This window comes from Drosophila ficusphila, unplaced genomic scaffold (assembly GCF_018152265.1).
Source record: "Drosophila ficusphila isolate 14025-0441.05 unplaced genomic scaffold, ASM1815226v1 contig_286, whole genome shotgun sequence".
NCBI lineage: Eukaryota > Metazoa > Arthropoda > Insecta > Diptera > Drosophilidae > Drosophila > Drosophila ficusphila.
Genome location: NW_025064189.1, coordinates 6,564,643 through 6,589,073, shown reverse-complemented (window position 1 = coordinate 6,589,073; position 24,431 = coordinate 6,564,643).

Below are 24,431 nucleotides of genomic sequence, written 5' to 3'. Positions count from 1 at the left end.
TTTGTGGTTGCAAATTTATTTGATAGATACAAATTTAGGAGGTACTTATTTAGTATTGGTAATCAATTAAAGATAAACAAGGATTCTCTCAAATAAAACGATTTCTGTTTATGTGACATTTTTATAAGTTTAGCTTATAAAATAATTGGTTTCAACTATTAATATATTTTTTGCTTAAATTTACCTTTACAACTCTTGTTTGAAATATATAACAAATAAACATAATCCAATGCTACCCCTCAATTCGATTTACAATTGCTTTGCATAGCATCTTTAATCACGTTTTCATTGTTACTGTTGTTGCTGCACAAATGAAACCGAAAACTCCCCTGTTATTCGAATCGAAGTATTAACACTTGGGCCCCGGCAATTATAGCCATTGACCAAGTTTCCGTTGATTGGCCTTACATGGCTCTTTGTGTTTTTCTGCGCGATTGCAGATGGCCGAAAGTTATGCGGTGGGTGGTGATGTACCAGCAATGATTGAATGCTCGCTTGAGGTCGATCGGATGATGGATCATGGGAATACTCGGATTACTCGGAATAATACTCGGAGTAATACCAAATGGACAATGTGCAGAAAGAAATAGCCGAGTGACCGTGGGACCACCCAAAGATCGGGCCCTAAAAGCTAACTAACTTGGCCGCTAAATGGATGCGCCAACAGAAAACGAATCGAAACCTGTGCGCCAGTCTATTAGACGTAATTAAAATGCAACTCAAACGGGGAGAGACAAAGAAAAGCCGAGGAAAATAGAAGCTTGTTGTGCGCCTTTATCGACGAATTGTCTAAATTATCACACACAAAGGGTACAAAAAACATGGCAAACAACCGACAACACACACGAAAATTATCAACAAACTGATTGCCAAAGCAAACAACACAGTGGGTACCGAAAGTAAGCAACCGTAGACAAAGTATAAAGCATACTTAACACTTTTTGGAGCCCAACCAACGAGGCCTTCTCAAATGGGCTTTTCATTCTCATATTGGCATTTGTTTCAGCAACGCACGAGTGGAGTTTGCCGCTCTCGCGATTGCGCATTGATTTAAATTAACTTTTTGGGGACCGGGTGTTAATTGGCAGTGACAACAGAACGGCCTAGACAATTGAAAGGTACTCAGCCGGTGGAAGGCTGGCCTAAACTGAACTGATTTTCACATGAAAAGATCTATCTTTGCAGAGCCAGAAACGAATTCGTTGACATTTCATCCGGGGAAGCAGCGAACAAAAAAAAACAAATAACTTAGGCAACAAACTTAGCCAGAACTCATATTTTATTTATCATAATCAGCGGCAGCTACCTAAAGCCATTAAAACAAAAGCCGAATATATATACGAGTGTATATATATCTAAAAACAAAACGTACGCTTAACTGCAATCAATTAACTAAATGTGGAAGACGAAAAAATAAAATCACCGCAGGGGGTAGACAAATTTCGTTTTGGCTTTAATTCTGGCTGTCTCGTTAGCTTCTCTTTTTATACGAAACAACAATTCCATTTGGCAAATAAAGTTATTTATCTGAAATGATTATTCTCGATTTCGATCGGCATAAGGCCAGAACTCTGACGGCATGCGGCGTATTCAAAACTTAGGTGTGAATTAGTGGGTAATGACATCATTGAACTTTAACTCGGCAACTGGCGAGACTCAATAATAACTGTAGCTTGTAGCCAGACTTTAGCTCACATTACCACACCTTTCAGCCTTCCAGCCTTTCAGCTTTCAGCTAAGGCAAAAGGCAATAACTATCAGCCAAAGTCGGAGATATAGATATGCCAGCCAATGTGCAAATATCACAGAATTCTATTAAGGGGACCCGGCCGATGCAAAAGGCAAACTGAATGGGGGCAACGAATAATTGTTTGAGTCGTATGAGTGTGATTTTCGCAGATAAATTTCTATGAATTACGATGAATCTACATTGCAAATGGGTAGATTCTGCTCTGATTGATTTAATGAGCCAGTGATTATACAAAATAATTATGTGGGATCAAGGGAGGGATTAAAATTGCACAGAAAGTGAGAAAAATCGTTTAAAAAATTGATTGACTTAATTCTTGGAATTTATTGGATAAGAAAAATATTACAAGGGATTAAAATTACATCATTTCCTTTTAATGTTTATACCGTACTGAATGAGTTCAATTTTATTGAATTTTTACATAAGCTTTATTACTTTAAAATGTCTTTTCCACTTAGTTATGGCCCGTTGACAGCTCAGCCCAGATTTATTCAAAAATCTGAAAAGATCGGAATACAATTCCAAGGGCTACTGTGAGAAGAAGAAATAGTTTCTAATGAGAACGAATATGGGATTAGTTCAGGACAGGTGACCTTTTCCACCGAAATCCTTTTATGATGCAAATCCCCGGTATGATATCATCAATAACGAATGTCACCAGCTCCACGATTTATGACAGACCTTATGGGTGTGTGTTAATTTATGCCACAGACTGTTACAATTAAAAGATAAACGGTCGCTTTGCATTGGAAACGCACCGCTAAATGTAGGCCCCAAACAATGGATCGAAAACCCAAAAATCTTGGGGAAATAAATATGCTGGAAACGAAACGAAAAGGAAAAGGAAAACCGGTAAAATGCATTTTATGTAACAATGTGTCAGGCGAACTAATAATGCCCCGACAACAAGAACTTGACCTGGCTAAAGTCCCATTTTGGTAGCTCCGCGTTGGAGAAGAAGTCAGCCAGCTAAACATTTCAATTTTAATTAAGCATGATAAATGATTTCACTTGGACGCATAAATCTTTTTTACAGTCGCGATGAAACAATGAAGTTCCTTTGTTTTCCCCCAAACTCGTCGATGTTTTCAGCCGCCTCTTTGTTTGTTTGGCTCAGAGGAGATAAGGGCCGAAGCTGTGAAGAAAATTGATTTGAAATTAATGCAAGAATTTGTTATAGAAAAAATAAACAAGCTCGCGTTTGAATCGATCGTGTGCTGGAAAATAAAAGCTGTTGAGGCCTGCGATTTGAATTGATTTCGTTTAAAGAAATGAACCATAGATTGGATTTCTTAAATATGCACGAATCGAGTCCCAACCGAATCGAATCGAAGAAAAATCGTCACAAACAGGCGTTTGAACAACGGCAAATGACCCGAAAACCTGATCGAAAAACAGATGTTGTCTCAATTGTCAGGGAAATGAAACAAATGTTTTAGGAAATTTTCTATTCGCTTAAGATAAGAGTAGCATCTCTTAACTAATGTTAATGAAGCTGATGACGGCGTTCCAATAACGGTCAAAGCTAAAGTAGATCACATTAAAATGGTTTCAAACGACAAAGATTAAATCGCTGTGTTAAAAGCTTCAAATAAACAGGTTGAAATTGTATAACATAAAGTCTAATTTGTTTTGACATCTTGAATTGCATTATTTAATTAGTAAATATAAGAAGTGTATAAGCATTTATTTTTTTTATACAAAAGATCTAAGGAGATCACTTTTTCTGTTTATTTAACACTTAAATTTTTTTAAGCCAACGAAAGATTACTCCAACTTATATTGCATAAGCTTAAACTGCAGCCATTGCTTCTTAATGGTAATGACACTTCTTCAGCAGCATTTCTTAACCCACTTAAAGCAAATTGGCCACAGCTAATATCAATTAAACTATTTTATCTTATCACTAAATTCTTATTTTATGCCTTTTAAAAGTCTAACTTGAGACAAAAATTAACTTCCTTTTACTTCCCCATTCATATATGGTCACGTAATTTAAATTAAAATGCCACATTTCTCACAGTAAATAAACCATTTTGAAAGTAATTTTAAAATATTATCTAATAATAATTATAGCAGAGAAGTGGTTTCTATTGGGTTAAAGCAGAAGTCCTCGTTCTCGTTTCTTGTGCTCCGCAGACTGAGTGCTGCGTTGATGTTGAGTAGCCATAAGTGCTAATAAATTGTAATACAAATACATTAAAACTAAAGACTAATTAAATGACTGTACTTAAGCGACTCGAGGCAACGGCAACCCGAGTTAATCACCGCTGGAGGCTGCGATTGCGATTCCGCATCTGGAATCTGAAATCTGAAGACTGAATACTGAAGTCTGAAGACTGAAGACTGAAGTCTGGCGAACGAGCAAATCTCAGGTGACTTTCTGGCGTAATCTCCTCGACGAGTGTGTGCTCCGTTTTTCTTCGTCGCAAAACGAAAGAAAACCTTTTGTGGTCATTAATTCGCACTTAATATGCTTTTTATGGCCCGGCCGTTTCATTTTGTTTTGGAACGGTGCGAGGTTATGTGTGCAAAACAATTATTCCGCAATTAAACAGTTTGCACTTCGCCGGGAGAGAGCGGGCAGGTCCAGTTCGGATCCATAAGCTAAGCTCATGGACAGTCGTACATATTAATGAAGTCCCCAGCCGATTTCAGAGATGCCAGCGTGACTGGGATTCCGATGCAACCGTATCGCAGCCGAATATAGAAATATGTCATTTAAATCAAAGTTGCTTTAAAAGGATAACTAAGTTGGTATAAAGTGTCAGTAAAAAGGAAATTCCTAGAAATTATTTATATTATAAATATTATTTAAAATTAGAAACCTATTAAAAATCCCAGCATTGTATTTGGTGATCTAATTCAACAGATAAATAAGTTAATCTGTTTATAGCTCTCCCTTTACGTCTTACGTCAAAAGTAAACTCTGGTATAGAAATATATTAATTTATTTACTAATCCTTATGTTTTATTTTCCTTGAACTGCCATCTCTATTTGGGGTCTTATTTTGAACAAATCACTTAAGCGGCACCGCAGGCAAATGACCACCAACAGTAAAAATCGCTGCGGCGACAATGCGTCGACTGCTTTTTCTAGTTCGCCATATCGAGCGAACGACGCATCCAAGGGAGTGTTAAATATGTTGCATTCCCCCTGGGGCCACGCCCCCTCCGTAACCCTACCCGCCCCTTTTTGCCATCCGTTCTAATTGCTGGCGGTAAATGCGGCCGAATGTGTTGGCCTGATTGCACTAGGTCCACTGATGGCCATCGCGGTCCAGGTCGCTCCGCGCTTTTTGTTTCTTTATTATAATTATTTTGTTAAGCTTTTTTGCGAGTGCGAGAGTGTGGCAATTATTCACTTAAATCATCAGGAGGCATCCGAGTGTCATGCTGAGTTGCAATCGCACACTCAATCCAGGGGCAGCATCGAGAGCATAAAACATCTTGGGGTCAAATGAGAATGCCGTTGTGGAATAGACTTATAAATTACCCTGTTAAAAATGGTAGAATTTAAGCCATAACATCAAAAGCACCAAAGGGGTGAATCAAAATGAAAATTAAATATTTTTAAGATAACAAGAATACTATGTTTATATGATAAAATAAATTTAGATGAAAAAGTTGATTGATCATTTTATAGAAGAACACTTCCTAAAATTAGCAGTTTTATTATAAAAATTGATTTAAGTTGCACTCTAAATATTTTCCATAATTTTGCTAAAAATATAAATTGTATACATTCTTTTTGGTTGCTTCTTCTCTGTAGTTTTGTAAAGCAATTAAATAATGTATCATCTGAAGATAATCCACTTTTTGGCCGCCGAGTTCCACCCACAATTCCGACAATTTGTTCTATTAATAAAGCAATTCCAAAACGATTAAGAGCCACAAAGTGACCACAAGACAGAATGCCGCCGTAAAGCGGACCGATGATGGGCAGAAACTCATTTGGACATTTATAGCCGACAAGATGAGTGGTCACAATGTTGAAGCCTTTGCGAGGGGAGTAGCAAGTAAGTTGGGCAAAACCGAGGCAACGCCAAAGTTGTAAATCACTTTGTTGCGGTCGAAAAGCTGAGGAGGGGATGGTGGGGGGCAAAGAAAAAAAAAGGGAGGACGCTTTCCTTTTCCCGACGGCGCCATAAATTTAATTTGAAATTAATTTTTTTGCTGCTACCAGAAAGGAGGCTGCCAGCTAGTCGGGTCATCAAAATGCTAAGCTATGTAAATGATAAGCACAATGCCAGGCGGCCCACAAGTCGGCGAAGGCATCTTGGCCAAGTTAACATTTTGTCCCCGTCTCTGGAGCCTTTTCGCTTTGGCATCGGCTTTGGCTTATTTTTTGCACGCCACCTAAATATGGTAAGGCACGCATTTGTTGTAAAATGCAAAATTGAATATTGAGTGCAGCCAAGGAGCAGGCCAAAAAGCTGGTGTAGCAAAGGGAATTGTAGATGAGAGGGGATTAAGGGGTTTGGAGGGGCTCCTTGGCCCCTTGTAATTATGAGCAATGCACTCGATAAAAATTGAAGTTTTCATTTCGCGAAAGTTTTTCACCAGCAGCCACAGAAGCTGAAAGAGGCAAAACGCTACAACAGTAGCCCCGAAAACAAGCCAGGGGAAACATTTATTGTTCTCCCGTTAAGGCAAAAAGCGAGGCTCTGGCCCAAACTCTTCCCAGATCCCCAGCGACCGCAAGGGCATGCGAACTAAATTTCGTACAATTATGAGACCAAAACAAGAATCAGCTCAAAAGAGCGGGATTAGACTAGGATAATACCTTTGATATAAATTTATAAATAAATCCAATCAATGGTTAAAACTATGATAACTCAAAGAAATCATTTATTAAACTAAATATGGAACTATTTATTTTTAGTTGCTGTGGTTAGTTTTAAAGGATAAATCAAATACTAAATGGTGTTAATAAAGTATTTCTAATAATCTATATAAAGCTTTGAAATTTTAATAAATTTAGATCCTGGTTTATATACGTAAAACTTTTGTCTTGATTTCTTTGTTTTAATATAAAAATCAGTTTATTAGATTTGATAGTAATTCCTTTTCCTTATTTTTATCAACTAATACTTATTTTACAATTTCTACACCATGTTATCATTATCAATTTGACCCAGCATCCCCGCTGTTACCCAGCTCAGCATTTGGTATGGACGAAACCGACAACAGAGCTCATAAAACGAAGTTGCAAACGGTAGCAGAAAACCGCAACAAAACAATCGAGCTGCATGTGGGAGGTCCTGTTTGGCCATAATGACAACCGCAATGGAGACCACCAGGTGAGTTGCATGCAAATTTTCCACCGATCGCCCCTCTTGGCTCCACCATTTGCAGATACTACCGAAAAGATCCCCCCGAAAATGCAGGCGACAAACTTACGAATTGCTCATGTCAATGGTTTAAGTCGCCGGGAGTTTGGGGATCGCTGGCTTTAGTGGGTGGCTGTGGCTCAAACTCAGAAGCTCAGAAGCGCCAGCCAGCGATCATAATCTATGGGAAGCTGGGAACCATGGCCAGGAAGTTTTCGGCAATGTTCGCCTGGCTGCCGGTTTGGTTTTCCTTTTTTTATATGCTGATTGGCATTAATAATGGATTATCACGATCAGGCACTGGGGTGTATGGAAATATCGCTCTCTCGGAAGTGTGAGTGTGTGTCCACTTAACGAATTTGCATTTTAGTTTGTAAGTTTTTATCAAATTTAAGCAACTATTTTTTTGTAATCGGTAAAGTTACAATAATAATAATCATTCAGCTATAATAAACGCTATAAATTTCAGTACATCATACTTCATATTAAATAACTATTTATGTAAAGATTTAAAATTACTTTTATATTGATTCCGTTTGACTAATAATAAAATTAAATCTTAAAACATAAATATTCTACTGCTTTTCTTTTTTATTGGAAAGCTGTTTCATCTGGTTTAGATAATAACTTAAGCCTTTATAAAGTATGGATATCAATCAAATTTTAATAATATTATATAACGATCAATAAGCTTACAAGTTTATATTTTGTATTTTTTTTCATATCAAATGATTTTTCTCTAAGTGCTTCAGTTTGGGTGGGGAGCTCCAGAGCAAGTCTCTCATCATCGTTGGTTTTTCTGTTTTCGGCAGTGTTCATATCGTGCGATCATCAAATAATGTGAACGTGTGATCAACGCTTACACTCGGGGAAAAGGGAGGGGAGTCCGATGGAGGGGGACTTGCCTCGTGTGTTACACTAACTTATTTATGCGAAATATTTTGAAATCGTGTTTGCAGTGCAGCGTGCGCTTCGTCGTCGCCTCTTTTTGTTTTTGTTTTTTTTTTTTTGCGGATTCGGACAGGGGCCAGAAAGGACCCCCAATCCCCTTAACCCACTGCCGGTCCCCCTTAACCCCCTCTCGACTCGGAAGACATGCAGACAGTTTCAGCTTCAGTTTTCGGTGGCTCAACTTTAGCATCAGCATCCTCTTCTTGGCCACAACAACGTGACCCTCTTTTTGCGCCTGCAGATCACGAATTATTCAGAATTTCTTTTTTCAGGCCTCCATAACCTTGCGAATGGGTTAGGGTATGGCCACTACTATGTTGCCATCTTGGCCGCTCCAGAGCCCGAAAATCGAATCGGGGCTACCTGACATCGCTCCTCCGACAGGCGTGATCTTATAAGTGAACTTATAAGGCGATGTGTGCTGTTCGCCAACGGCATTTGATCTCATATTTAAGTTAGTGAAAGGATTGAATACCCACTAATGGTGAAAAAAATGATATTAAATATTGGTGAATAATATTTATAGGGAAAGAATTTTTAAACATTTATCAACAAGTATGAAGTTTTCTAAGAACATTTTAATGTATCTGTTTGTATAAAGGTTTATTGGATGAAAATTAAGAATATTCTATAATTATGTTCAGAAAGAAAGTATTTTTTTAGAATTACCTAGTTATCTATTTTCCGAAAGAACAAAAAATATGTATAAATTAATTGATATAAACTTAATTTTGGATATTTTTTATACTTTTTAATATACTTTAAAAATATATAGAAAAAATTTGTATACGTTTTGCTTCAAGCATACAAATTCTTTTCCTATTTTCAGCTTACTCGATTTCGTTTTTTCTGCTTCGACTGGCGCATTGCTTATGCATTTTAAGCATTGCTGGCAAAATGCTTTTGGCAGCTTATGAGTCATGTGAAAGCGCCCAAAAGAGGAGATGCTGGAGCACTGCGGTCCAGAGGGGAAAGGGGACATCGATCGAGATTCCGGATGATTGTGAAAATTATGTTTGCTCTGAGCGCATACACGTTCTTTTTCTTCGTGGAGGATGGAACTCTTCATGGTTGTTTTTGTTTTTGTTTTTTTGTTTTATGTGAGGGAAATAAGGCTGGGACTCGCGATCGGCAGGTTCATGTGGCGACGGTGAAAGGCTACCATCATCGGCTCTTGGGCTCACTGCCGACCTAATCATCATTGCCCATTGTTATTAACATGATTATCTGCATTAAGCCCGAGCCCCCGAGAAACCAAGTTGAAAGTTCAGGCGGCGTTTAAGCATGATTATGAATTGGGTCAACATGTGGTTGGTGGTTGGCTCTTAAGCTCTTGGGCTCTTAGCCTCTTCGATCCGCCCGATCGGCGATGCGCTGTTCAATTATGCCAGGCCAGGCATTTCGCAAATGCGTTTAGCCCCAAAACGACGACGGAGCCGAGTTGAGAGAGACCTGCCAGCCAAATGCAATGAAAATGAGACATATCGCAAAACTTAAGTCTCCTTACGGGTTCGCCAGCGATTGACAACTGACAGGACGAACAGACACGGCGACCCCTTGTACTCCCTCTAACTCTATAAGGAGTTTGCCATCCACTGGGAAAATCAGGCAGTTGTCTAATAAATTATTAAAATGAAATTAAAAATGTTAATAGTATTTACAAAGAAATATATTTGGTTTGAACCAAGTTCATCAAAGAAGCGATTGTGAAAACTTATTAAATTACAATGCTCTTTAGCTTAATCAACTAAAGTAGTTTAAGGTTAGTCTATCTTAGCAAGAACTAAATGGTAAGCTAATTTATTTTAAGCGAATCAATGAAATATTGAAACATATATTTACTTTAAAAAGTTATTCATTTTTCTTAATAACCTCTTCAACAGAATTTTTTGAAAGAACTCATAAAACAGAACTCCCTTTCATTTTCCAAGTGCATGGAAATCTCAGTGAAGAAATCGTGTTTGGCTATTGATGCGGCTTATTATATGCAAATTTGGCCCAAAACAAACCGCACAGCCCCAAAGCGAGTGCTGACCATAAAGAAGAAAATGTCAACCGAGGCTCTTCTGCCTTGGCGTTCTTGTTTTTGTATTTCCCCCAGACTTTCGAGAAGCCTGCGTAAATTCACAAAATATTGACACCGCCGCAACTTGAGGGCCAAAAGCCGTGACAGTGATCGAAATGTGTCTTGTCTAGGAAAAAAAAGGAGAAGGAGTACGGCTGCCTGGAACCTGGATTCGCGATTCCCAACCTGAAACTGAACCCGAGATGTTGTCTCCGCCATTCGAAATAGCCGACTTGGCAGCCGCCACAAACAATTGCGGGCGGTTTGTTTGTGACGTTTGCTTAACAAGAAGAAAATTGCTGCAATTCTTTACAAGTTTTTGAGACTTGCTGGCAAGATTGTGGTCTTCGCCGTTCCCAGGTCTTCGGCTTTTCAGCTTCAGTTTTCAGTTTTTCCCCTCTCCAAAGCAACATCGATGCGTTCGCCATGCGTTTGTCATGCCAAAAGTGTAGTAAATTGTGTGGCACTTAAGTCAACACATGGCTGCAAGGATGCGGATTGTCGAGCAGCCAATTTGCATGTGGGGGCACATTGCGCCAAGGGAATTGTGCGCTCTATTTTGACTTTGACTTTGATAGATGTCCCCAGGCCGCTTTTTGTTCAGCGCTGCTTGTCGTAAGCGGAACAGATCCAAGTCGAGCGATTACAAGATGAACGCGAGGGTCTGAATGCGATGGGTTATATAAATAAATAGGAACCAATTTATTATGCAAAAGTCGATTAATTAGATCTGTAATAAAAATTAACAATCCGCTGAAGCTTAAACAATATTAATAAAAATTTTAAATATATTATAACACATTTCATAGGTAAAAACAATTTGAAAAATGTGTTGTTCTTATCGTTCCATTCAAGGCAGCAAACTTTTAATACATGGTAGCTGACTCAACTGAAGTTAAACCGATGTGTGTGGCTCCTCTTGTGTTTTTCCTCTCAATCGAAAACTTTTCTTAAGCCCCCCGCAAATACAACATTGTCGCTGTTGAATGCATTAAATCCCCTTTTCAGCTTGACCTCGACCCCTTTGCGGTTGGCCCGAGTGCCCACTCATTATGCCACCGAAATGAATGCAAATCGGCGGCATTAACTTCACATCCTGCGGTACAATTAAGTGCCCTGCCCCATTCCTCTTTCCCTCCCCTCAAATGGATCTGTCGCCTTGCATCTGCACGTGGTTATCAGAAACTTTGCGGCTTATCACGCCGCCACACTCTCACTTACTTTGCCGAACTCACTGCAGTGCGGATTCGAGTGCCTGGCACAAATTTGCAATTATAATTTTGCGCCCAGTCGCTCTTTTCCTTGGCGGCGTTTTCCTTTTGGCCAGACTCGAATTTTTCTCCTCGTTGTTGTTGTTCTTGTTGTTGTTGCACAGTCGCCGCGGCGATTTAATCTCTTTCGGCTAGCCGCAAACTCCAGCTGAAGTCTTTCGGACCAGCTCGTAGTTCAACAATTGAATTTTAAAGCCGGAGTCTGGATGTGGATGTGGATGTGGATCTGGGGTCCTTTTGCATGTCTGCGATGCCCGCGGGCTTGGGGGCATTTCTCTAAGGCCGCCACAAGCGCGGCTAATTGGATTTCTCTCCTGGGAGAGCCGCACCGACGGAGCCCCGACTACGTAGAACATATCGATAATGTCTTGATCAGACAGCCAGTCCAGTCCGCTCGGCTCCTCCAAATCCCCCTCGTGGTCCACCAACCGCCGGGATGCGACTTTGTTTGGCTGTGGCCAAATTGTAATAGTAAAGCACACTGCGGAAAATGAAACGACTATTATGTAAAGAATTTGTATTTAAGGCAAGAAAAATATGGGAGCTAAAATTTTATTTTTTAATAATTATAACCATATTTCAAGTGCATGGTTTAATCTTTGGACTTTCGTAAAAATGTTTTTTTCGATGGTATTATCATTTATAGTGGTTTTAATTAAAAGTGCCAAGCAATGATATTTTATCAAGATCTAACTTAATTTCAAAGATAAGTATGATCTGAGTTAAATATTTTTTTTCCCATTAGTGAAACTAGCTTTAATTTAATTATATATTATAGAATTTTTCTGAGTGCTCTGCTCCGTACTTGCATGTGTAGTTTTTCCAGCATCAGATGAATGATTTTGGCTGGCTGGCCGATGAGGAACGCGTGTAAAGCAGCAATTAATTTGTACTACAGAAAACTGTTGTTGGCTGGTCCTTGGGGATTATTTTCGGGGTGCGTGGCCGGCTGTAAGGCTCTGTGGATCCGATCCGTCTGTGGCTGCGCTGGCAACAAAGGTTACAAAGCAATTATAAGCCAGCCCCGGAACCGCACCGCACACCTATCTATATGTATGTACTATATAGCGTAGTCCGTGATATGATTCTCTTAGCATATGAGGAGCACAAGAGGAAGAGCTAAGGACGAGATGATCTCTCATGTGGCCGCGACACGACGACCTCTATGAATATTGCCCGCCGCCAGTCGACCCGGGAATAAAAACAACAAAAACCAAAAAAAAAAAAAAAATGGAAAACCAAGAAGGTCCGATCCAAGATCCAACTCTGAATCGGATTTCTGACCGAAAAATCACAGAGCCGCGTGCGTTGTTGTTTTGGTTTTTGTTTTTCTTTCCTTTTTTTGGGTAGAGCTCTTGTAATCTACGCTATAATCATGCACTGAGTAAATTCGCATAGCCGCCCATTATTCCACCCACTTTTAGGTTTTTTGTTATTGTGGTTTTTCGGCTTGGAGTGCAAAGCGAAGCATTCAATTTGGTTGTTGTTATTACTGGATGGGGTATATTGATTTCAGGATATGTTTGGTGGGCTTAAGAGTTAAAAGTTCTTTTACCAATATATTTATAATAATGGTTGCGGCGATAAAAAGTAGATAAATCATTTTAAATATGAGAAGAATACAAAAATTTTTAACAATTTTGTGTGTTATAAAAAAAGTATTTTTCAATTTAAAAAAATTTTTGCATTAACATAAACCAAGTAAAACATTATACTTTATGTGCCAGATGAATGTTCATATTTTAATAGAGTTAAAGTTTCAGTGAATTTTTTATAAACTACCTATATTTTATTATTAACTTGAAAGCGAATCCATAGTCATTTTCATAAGTTTGTGTATTTAGAGCGTACCCTTTGGTTGTTGCTTTCATTGGATCCAAATACACTTAATTTTGGTCTTTTTGCCGCAATTCATGGATTTCACATGGCTCGAATGCCGCACTCGTTCCTGGCCCAGTCCCTCCCCCTTCCCGCCCCTTCCGTCCCAGAAACTCCTCTGATCGATCGGCTTCTCAGCGCCGCCAGATGATCTACATTAAGAGAGAGATTTCTGCGGTTCGGTGGTTCAGTGGTTCGGCGGTTCGGCGGACCAAGGAAAAGCCAAATCCACTTGAGGTCGGACCTTTAGCCAGGCTTTTGCCTCAGCTTTTTCTGGCTTTTGCCTTTCTGCACAAATCGCCGCCGTCGATGGGGGCGTGTTCTGTTTAAACTGTGTGCGCCAGGCCATGGTACAGTTTTAAGTAATTGCATTATGTTTAAGCTGGCCTTTTTGCTTGTTTTTGGAGCAGAGTTCGGAGTCGAAGTTTACTGGAAGTGGGCGTTTGAATTTTCGCTTTTTACTCTTTGTGTACTTTTTGCCGCATTGCAGATAAAGCCAGAGCTAAGTAAATACCATAAAATCTGGCTGGCAAGTTGGGAATTTATTGGTTCCGGGGAAGTGTAACTTATTTGTGAGCCGTGAAAAATTGAATCGATTTAATGTAGAGTTTTAATATTCTTGTAAATAATTTCAAAGTTCATATAAGTCCAAAAGGAGACAAAAATAAAATTGTAAATCTTTTTACTTTTTATCTTAGAACAATATAAATATTGTTATAGATTTAATTTCAGTGTGGTTTAACCTGTTTCCCAAACTTTTACCTCATTAGGGAAGAGTGATCTCATCGGTGATCCATTTATGTCACAAAATGTTCGGCTCGTTTGGAGTGCATCGAGAGATCCACTTCTGAATGTTCTCCAACAGGTGTCCCCCACTCCAATTCCACTCCACTTGCCAACACTTTGATCGCCTGGGCTACTTAACATAAACAAACAGCGATTTGTGGCCCCTAAAGCGATCCATAATCAAAAAATGCAGCATTAATCAGGTCCGATCCGAAAACCCTTTTTTCGGGGGACCCCCCACATGTCGCCAGAGAAGCGAGGGAAAAACGGGAGAGTAGACTAATTAAAAAGCATATTACGAATGTTATTAACATGACAGCGAACACAGCGCCACGATCGAGAGATGGAGGGGCTATAAAACCGACTCCGAACAGCAACAAACCGAAAGATAATGAGCAGGGAATGAGACCGAGAACGAGAACGGCGAGCGATTCGAATCGAATCGATTGGCATATTTCGAAACAGATTTCTGCCTGCGAAAATATTTCGTTTGTTGGGGTTATTTAATCCAATTAACAGAGACAATTATCGAAATCAGGTAAGCCCACACGGCGAGCATCCGACGATATTGTCACTAATGAGTTATGATGCACAGACGACAGAAGCGAACAAGGCACCATACTATCCATACTATCCATGCATTCACCATACCATCTTTAACTGGGACCCATTGAACCAGCTGCACCAGCTGGCTGACTCCGATTCCAATTCCAATTCCAATTCCGAGCTCGAGTCCCAGTCCGACTGACTGAAATGTTGAACATTTTAAACCATAACATTTTATTAACATAATAAAATCAAAATTATCAACAAAGTCGTCAATGTCGCGACACAAACTGGGACCCACGGACAGTTGGACTGGGAAACGGAGTCCGAGACGAAAAACGAAAATGAGACAACTTTGGAGGTAAGGTAACGAGGCTGGAGGTTGCAACTCCGAAGATCTAGCTGCACCAGGCAGCCAAACTGATTGGCATCGCTGCGAGGTTTCCCCTTTGGAGATGGCCACATCACGTGAGTGCGTTAATCAGACTCACGAAGCTTTCATTTCTCTACATATTTATATTAAGTTCAATGATGATAATTAGTTCAGTTATCGTAAGTAACAACTAAAAAGGATAAAGCAATAAAAAATATCTAATGGACTCATTTTGCTTATGCGTAAAATAGTGATTTGAAATATATTACAAACAATGTTAAGAAATATTTTATGTAACTGCAATTGTGGTATTTTTATATTCTAAAAATTATGATTACTTCATACAAAAGTTTAAGACCTAGTATTATTTTTCAGAGAATATTTGGAACAATTATAGCAGTTCTTTTAAAGACCTCATATGGTGTTTATCAGTTATCTTAAAATATAGTATATAATCGTGATCTACAGAACCATCTCTTACTATTCCCAGATTGACACCCAGACGATCAACGATCATAGTTGGAAAATTTGTGTCTCTGCCGCGACTGGGACTCAAATTTCCACCGTCATCCATAATGCCTATAATAGATATAGTAAACTGCTGCATTTATGTCCGAGGAGAGCGGTTGATGGCGCTTAGCCCAGCTGGTTTTGGGCTGGTTTAGGTGCTTTTCCACTGGCCCACACTCATTGTCAGCCCAGCGGCGTCCGGCCAATATCTTCCGATAGTTTAGAGTGTGTCTGGGGCATCAGATACGATGCCCCATCATCGCGGGCGCCACATGCGGCGAGGCATCCCTAGATGGCAGAATTATGATTTACTATAATGAAGCGCTATATAGACGGCCTGATAGGCATCGGTTTGGTGTCGATTCGACCGCAGATTGTCATAAAGTTGATGACTTGTTATCGATTTTTAAACAGACCGCAATAATCATATATATGATATCTGAAGATTTTGATATTAGAGCTTAAAGTTTGTACTAGAAAGCTGATTTAATGATTCCCACACATAAACATAAATACAACGTTTCAAGCCAGAAAATAAACATTATGACCGAAAAAATATGATCAAATTAATAGAGATAGCGATCGAATTCCTTTCGAAAAAAGGAGAGCAACTTTTGGAATTTTCCCCCCATGCAGCTCTCATCGTTTCCGATGAAATTCCACATGTGACTCCTTTTGAGGCCCCTTCTTTTTTTTGATTTGCTCAATTCCAAAAGAGGGCATTGCTCATAAATTTTATTATGAACTCGAACCCGACTCGAACTCATCCCCCCGTTGAGAGCGTTGCGAGGCCCATAAACAACATGCAGAAATTACTTGTTTAAAATTTGTCACACCATTAGTAAAAAATGAAAAATACAAAAAAAAAACGAAAAACAAAAAAACGGCGGCGAAAGGATCTCGCTGAGTTGGTGGACGTGATCGCGGAGTTGGCTAAGAGATTTCCAGCCTGCAGGCTGCAATCGAAAATATCCAGAAACCGAGGGAGAGACCTTGTTTGCTCTTGATTTTATCAACCGCAAAACATCTACTCAAGTGTCAGTGTCACTTGGCCCAGCAGGAGGTGGCTTCGATGGCGACGACTGGCCGACGACCGAGATCGGGACTGGAAAACCTTTAAAACTCGGACCCACGGACCATCCCAGGCGTTGAAAAATGAAGAACAGACAGCCGAAGTCGAAGTCGAAGCGAGAAATAAAGCGGAGGAGCACAAATTCCCCAAAACGAAGTTCAAGTCCAAGTCGAACTTTATCCATATAATGAATACACCCTCAACTTAAGTGCATAATTTATAACGAAGCCCGGCGAGCAAACGCAGACAAAGCTGGCAAAATCAGGCGAGATCGCTGAAGCTCCAGGCTAACACTCAGAAAAATGTTAGTCAACATTTATGTTTTATTTAAAGAGAAGATATAAAATTGTTTACCATTTTCATTGCGTCCTATTTCTTTGTTAAATTTTTTTATTCATTTATAACATTTTTAAAAGCAAGAAACAATTTGACAAGATTTTATATTATATACAATAAAACAAAATGTGTTTTTTTTTTCTTCTTAGGGAGGTCACTCATTTTTTTCTAGTGTATCTGCATCCGAATCCGAATCTGTGGAGGAGTGTGTGTGTTAATAAATTTCTTAATAAAACATGCAAATTCAAATGCATTTATCTAGATCAGCCAAAAGCGACAAAATTTAACGCTCATACCATTTATCAGAAACGTTTTATTTTTCTTATACATATTTTTTTGCATTTTTGCCCTCCACCTTTAGATTTTGGCACACGTCGTCGTTTCTGCTTTTTGGGTTGAGGGTAGGGTCCTGATACGGTTAAGGTTACAGAGAGATATTGCGCTCTTGACCGCAGCCAAAAACCAGTTGATCTCAATAAATATTTTGACTTTTGACAAATGCCTTTTTCGCCAACAATGCGCCAAACAATGAACCAAGGACAACGGCAAGGACAACGATAGGGGTGTGGTCCTTCCCACCATAAATATATCGAAGGGAGGACAAGGGCTTGCAAAACTATTCGGACCACAAAATGCCACAATTTCTTGGGCAATTTGCACAAATGTTCAAGATGCCAAAATGAATGGAAAATGTGCCAAAAAGGTGGGACTGCGCAGGCAAAAGGCAATTGGTGTCAAATTTTATTGGACTAAAACATTTTTGGGTGGAAACGAAGTTAGATTTATGGAGCAAAGTTGGTCTTTGAAATCTGTAAAAGGTTTTACGAATATTTATAGGAATTTCTGAAACCACTTCAAATATAGGAAATCTCAAAAATGTTTCTTTTAAATATTGGAATAAGTTTTTATATGGATAAATATTGTAAATAATTACGATCTAACTTATTCAGCTTTTCAGGAATCATAATATAGATGATTCGCTTGATTTCCATGGCTCATTTCGTTTAATAGATGCCAAACTGTGTCAGCTTGTAAAAAAAACTACTATCTCCCCGTTTTTTTTTCGCTGCCTGCTAATTTCAATGAAAATGACTTAACACTAACCCAATGACCCAATGGACAAATTCTTGTACCGAGAACGGTGGGTTTTTGTGTGCGTTCTTAGTGACTCTGTTTTGTTCTTGCCGAGGTAATTATAACGCAAAATCTGACGGGCCACGACCATTGTTCAGAGCCCAGAGATATGCGCACTGAGATAAACTCTGCCATCACAATGGCTAAGAACGTGCATTATAATTATTTTCATAATAAACTTGACAGAATTATAGTTTTTAGCAATTAAATATATAAACAACGCTGAAACGAGAAAAGGAAAAACGAGAATAGAACGGCAACAATTATGTGAATAATCCGGAGGAGGGGTTTTTGGGGTGGTGCATCAGAAATGTGCAAACCAAAAAGCAAAAACCAAAACCGAAAAAAAAACATCCTATGCCAAAGACAAGACAAGTCGACAAGACAAGATTCAAGGCCAAAGTTTAAAGAACATGTTTCGCGGGGAATCGAGGAGGGTCTGTCAATAATGACGATGATGAGTCGCCGGTTCATCATCGCTCGGATCATTTGCTGGATCTCTGGCCATAATTAATGACTAACATTTGGCCAGGCGTAGTCAGTCAAACTCGCGCTTCATCTAACAGCAGCGAACAACGAAATTTTCTATGTGTGATTGATAACCCCAAAACCGAAATGATGCAAAACCAGCTTTAATTATACCCTCTCATGGGCGGTTTTACAAGCTTTTCCAGAGTTTAGTCACGCACTGGGTCTGATTTGCATTTATCCTATTTAAGTAAATTATTAAAAAACATTCGAAATTTGAATAATTGTTTACTAAAATAAGCTTATTTTCCTCTTTAATCTACTATCAATTTACAAATTAATTACAATGTATAATCTGAAATGTCTGACCAAAACAATCTTATTTTCTCTATTTCTCCTTAAGTAAAAAAAAATCAATCAAAAAATTATTCCCAAAATGTATTTGAATATTATTGTTGGTAAAAATGTGTCAGTAATTTCCCATATTTATTTTTTAAAAAGGGTATTTGCATTTTCGTTTCTTGAAATTAATTTTAGCAAATTTTACCCTGAATTTTTTTGTCTTTGAGTTCGAGTGTTGGTTTTGCTGGCTGATTTTGACGTTGGCCCGCAGGAGTGCCGTGCAGGTTGACTGGCAATATCAATCAAAAAACGAGTACGAGTCCGTTTGCCAAATTATTCAAATTTTTGAATATCTGGAAACGTGGATGAGCAGCAAGTGCATTTGAAAGCGATAACGAAAACACAAGTCCGTGGAGTCAGTCAGTCAGTCAGACGAAAGGCGAGTAAAAAGAGCGGACGAGCCATAAAACAGGTCTTGGTGGGAATCCGTAAACGAAATCCCCAAAAAGCGAGATGCTGCTGCTGCTGTGTGGTCCTCAGCTGGGGCCTGGGTGGATTTTCTTGGTTTTCTCGGTTTTAATTAACAACTTTACAGCGCATTTCAAGCGGTGAAACTTTCGGGGCGTTGAATGCTGCGATCCGCCTATTAACATAAGACGTTCGATCTCCAGTCGCTCCTTTCCTATATGGCCATCATATAAAATGCACAGTGAAAATTAACACGCTTTTCGGTTCACGCCGCATCGGAAGTCTCTCAGAAATTCGGACCCACCACAGCGTTTGTCATCCAAAATATGCAAATTGATTTCGAATCTCCTCTGTTTATTTCATATATATGTGTATATATCCCCGACGATTGCCCCTCATTTACGCATCTTTTCTCGTTTCTGTTTGTCAAACTCATGATATTTTTACGGGTGTTATGGATTTATGCGGAAATGTGATAAAGTTTTGTTGGTGCTTCTCCGGCTTGATTTTATGCTTGTGTGAACTAATAATTGACTATGGCTAATGCTATAGCTATTATCGAGCAATATTTATTCTAGGTGGAACTAAAGTTAGTTGTTTAATCTCATTTAATAATGTATTGAACAGAAAATGGGCATATATGTTGGGAAAGGGGTTCCATTTTTGAAGATATCTTTCAAGATTAAGAACCGATTTTAAGATTTAAGAGGAAATCTAAAGATTGTTGCAAATTTTTTTATAAATTTTTATTTTGTGCGATGTGTTGTATTTTACTAAATCTCTTGAGCTCCACCATTTATTCCGTGTCAAATTTAGCCACCCAAATCAAACAATTAGCACCACTTTGCTTCAACGCAATTCAAGTCCGGAGAAATGAGAACCCAGCCACAAAAACTGAACCACACCTTTCCAGTTCGACTTACTAGCATAATTACGGCGCAATCTGGGGAAATGAAAAAACCAAATATGACGATGAAAATACTGGAGAAGCGATCGTAAATCTCAGGTCCCATGAAACGCAGCTAATTAACATTATTAAAATTTGGTTTTCGACACAGAAAACAAAGCGAAACAAAACGAAAAACAAAGCACGAAAAAAATCAAAAATACTAAACAAATAATATTTTATTTGGACTAAACTAGTGGCGGTGGATGGATCTGTGTCCCGATTCCAGGTGCTAAGTGAGGAAGTAAACGTTGTCAAGGGAAATCAACAGAAAACGCTCAAAAGTGAATGGAGAACTCGAAGCTGGGAAAATATAACTTTAATGTTCGAAGCTATTCAAGGAACTGCGGAGAATTGTCAGAAAACCAGGATTTTGATGCTGGCTGTATAGTGTAGAAATTTACGATGCGATAATAAATCAAAATCGAAACCGATAAGGTAGAGTAACAAAATTCCCGCTGCCCTAATTCATTTTTTATTGAGGTGCACTGGAAACGGAGAATAATCAATAATCAGGCACAGTTGGAAATCAGGACACCCATAAAAAAGAAACCTCTCAACCGGCTCTCATCTAAATAAAATTTAATGTTTATATGGCGCACACACCTCCAATTTATGTTCGACTCGGGAGTGGAAGACTTCGCCCAAAACGAAGACAAAGAGTGTTGTCCTAACAATGGCAAGTCCTTTTCCTTTTCCCCCGGCTCCTTCGGCATTTCTTGGCTTGTTTAGTGGATGATAAATTGCTGCCGTGTGTGAGCTACTCCCTGTGTGGATCCTACTGATTCTACCAAACCTACCGATCCCACCACCAGCAATTGTTATGATTTGTTTATGCCTTTTCGGGAACAGCTGTACCACGCCCGTTTAAAATACGACTGGGGTACAGTCCGAAATAAATACAATTCAATCACGGATTCAGCGGAGATCGCTTAAAAGATACACTCCAAAAATGTGATACGATTTTATTGAAAGTTCTGAGATTTATCACAGATTTTAATATGTACTATTATGCGTTAAATAAATTTAAACATGGGCTTAAAAGTGTAGTTATCTTAAGAAAAAACTTCAGGACTGAATTTGATTTTATATTTGATTCGAATTAGTTTTTCACACTTTAATAACATTCTTAAGATAATCAGGATTAAATCTTCAGTTTTCAATCAAAAATTTACCAAACAATATATTATTAAATCAAGTTTAAAGTTTTATATATTTTTTAAGTGCAGTATTTTACTGAACGCATTTGCTATCGTTATTTTTTTCACACCTAACTGTAACTTATCTGGATCGTCATCGATCAGGAAGTCCCGCATATTGCATTCGAAATCAAAAATCCCCGCTCACCCTGAAACACCGTAATAATTGTACGAAACAAAACCCAAAAAATTAATGCAATCTATTGTGAGATTCAACACGATTCCAGTTAGTAACGCCGATTAGGATCTGCCAGAGGCCTCACGCACGAATCGAAGACATTAATGTGTCAACATGTGCGACGATAGGAAGCCAGCGAGCAGCAGCCACACAACAGAAAAGATATGTTCACAGTAGTCCCTGCCATTGACGGCTAGTTCCTGGTAGCAGGATAGCGATAAGGATCAGAACACGATTCGTGCGAATGTCGCCCAGGGAGTCATACGGAGGAAAACGACCACAACAATGCACGCATAATGAGCAAATCTGGTTGAGATATCAACTGACATATGGGCACCCGTAACATTAAAATCTTCAACTTCGAGTTGGACTGGAATGAAAATATGTATAAATGATATCTTTTCCGTTAATGCCTTTTTGCATGCTACATAAATCTTTGACGGAGAAAACTTCAGTTTTATTGCCCGTATGCAAAGTAGGTTCTGCATTTTCGAATCCCAACTGACCTTCAACCCTTTTCCTTCCTTTCCATTCGCTTTCAACTGCTGCGGTTGACCGCATTATTTTCTCAAAAGGGTTCGCAGGGATAACTTGATTAGACGATAGAGACATTCCATTTGCTCCTTTGGCGAACATTATTCTTGATTAAGTCACATTAATTATGATAATGATGGCCCCGAAACGAATCCCGGACAAAGGCGAGAATCTCAGACAATGGCAATTGAAATGGGAACAGGATATTGTCTGCCGTAGATATAAAACCAAAAAATGAAAGAGAGAAAGGAAGGAAGCCAGAACGTGTGCGCAAATAAAAAATAGTGCGTTTTGGGGGAAGGAGCAAAAGGTAAAAGTGTGATAAATGTCAATTTCCTGCTCAGCATTTCGGACACGCTGATGACTTCATCATCATCGCGATGTCCTTATGCGGAAGTTATCTAATAACCGGCCGGCTCTCGTAATCCTTTTATGGAATTAATCAAGTGTGGCCATGACAAACAGTAGAGATATCCCAGCTGTCCTTGGGGAATGCGCAGATGTCAAGAAATTAAATCTCTTCATGTGACTCACAAAGGCTACAAATAATTTTCTATATTTTCGAAGATTGTTTATATCACAGCTACATATATGATATAATCGTGCGAAAAACCACTAAAATGTATTGTTTTTACCAAAACTGTGAATTCATCTTTTCCAAATCGGTATTTAAAAACTAATTAAAGGATCAGTTTATTTATAATTTAGTTAATTAAGAAAATCAATAAATAAGAAAATAAGAACATCAAAGTAGTTCGTTTTATTTTTTATTTTTCACAGAATTTGATTTGGTAACTATTAATCTTTAATGTGATATAAATAATTTAAGATTCACAAAAACATTTTTAAACAAGCCAATATCATCAAAATAGATTTAGAACCTTATGGAACACCTTCTTCATCTTCAAGTTCAACTATTTGATTAAAATATTTTTACCAAAATAAAGTACAAGAAAAGCATAAAAAGGCAATGAAAATTGAAAATTCCTCATTTATTCAACTCACATTCCGGGCGAGAGACATTCATAAATTATCCATAAACCAGTACAGCGATTGGCCAGAGGAATAATCAAATTTATGGACATTGATACAGTGCAGTGCCTGGAATCGAAAATAAACAATTTTTATAGTTTATGTGGTGTTTGTCGATGTGATTTCCGCTCGGGAACAACCTCAGGTGGGCTCCGTCCGTCAAATTGTGTTCGCTTTTCAGATTCAGTTGCAGTCTGCATATTAAAACAAAAGAGGGAAAAACAAAACTGCAGCTGCCTGGCAAATGATCCTCAAGTGACCGCAGAAGGGCCCAAATGACAAATGGAAACTCCTTGAAGATCTTGAGCAACTGTCACAGCAAGCTGACTGTTGGCAAAATAACAATTAGAAAACAGTTGCAAATGTTGATCTGTTTTTTGCCAGCGATGGATCATTAATCATGCAAAAGAGTAGACAGACCGAAGATCCCTTGATCGATTTGAATTGCTCGAAATCAGCTTCACGTCGAGTGTCATTAATTATGTCAGAGTTTTGTAGTTCAAGAGGGTACCGCTATTAACGGGTTAGCTAAATAAATAACGTCGGCTGACAAGAAATGCAGATCTATTCGCTTTGAATTCCTAATCAAGTGTCATTAATCACGGGGTCGCTTTGATTTTGGCATACGTTCAAGGTGACGGCACAAACAATTGCCGCCTCTGGGCCTTTTTCCTCACGTGACATTGGAAATGTAATTTTTCCGGCCACACCACCCCGTTTCCCTGCAGTTTTCCCTCCGCCGAATGGCCACCGAACCATGCCATGCCAAAAACTCGAATTCAAAGGCATCCACATGCAATTTGCCGTCTTGTTGCCGCGAAACTAGAACACGAATGAGAACTTTTTATTGCCATTATGCTGGCTGGCTTTGTTTGCCCTTATCCAACTGCAGAAAAACATTCAAAAAGAGTTCTGACTTCAAGTTAAACGAATTGTATATACTCTTAATTAACTCTTAATATACTTAAGGGTAAAAAAGTTATGAAACTTATTAAACTTTTTCTAAATAGCATAAATTTACAAGATTTAAATCAAGCACAAATAAATTAAATTATAAATTCAATAATATTTCCAATTAAACTAAATAAAACTATTCCTTTTTAATTTTCAATAGAGTTCGAAAAATATTTGGATTCCTGAAAAAATTATTAACTCTAAATGAATAAAATAAATCCTTTGTTTCCTCGATAAATAATATTCAAAATCTTGTAAGCGAATGATAATGCACTATTTTCAAACAGCCCAATAACTTCAACTAA